This window comes from Falco punctatus, assembly GCF_963210335.1.
Source record: "Falco punctatus genome assembly, chromosome: 3".
NCBI lineage: Eukaryota > Metazoa > Chordata > Aves > Falconiformes > Falconidae > Falco > Falco punctatus.
In genome coordinates, this window is record NC_137582.1 from 40883735 (window position 1) to 40884033 (window position 299).

Below are 299 nucleotides of genomic sequence, written 5' to 3' on the forward strand. Positions count from 1 at the left end.
ATCCCTGTCACATAAATGTTTGTATATAGTATGTGTCATTTTGAGCAGTTTTAAAACAGCATGTGCTAGAGATGGCTGTGATTGTAGAAAGGTTATCAACGTGTTTGTTTGTTTGTTTGTTTTTTTTAATGTGGAAAATGAAAAGAAAGAAGTGGATGGTGGAAAAGAAGATAATTCCTTACTTTTAAAAAATATTTTCCCCCTTAAGCGAAAAATCACAGTTGATTCTGGGTTTTCTGCCTCTTCCAGATGCCAGACACTAGCAGCCTCAGAACACAGGGAGACCCATCCCAGCTGTG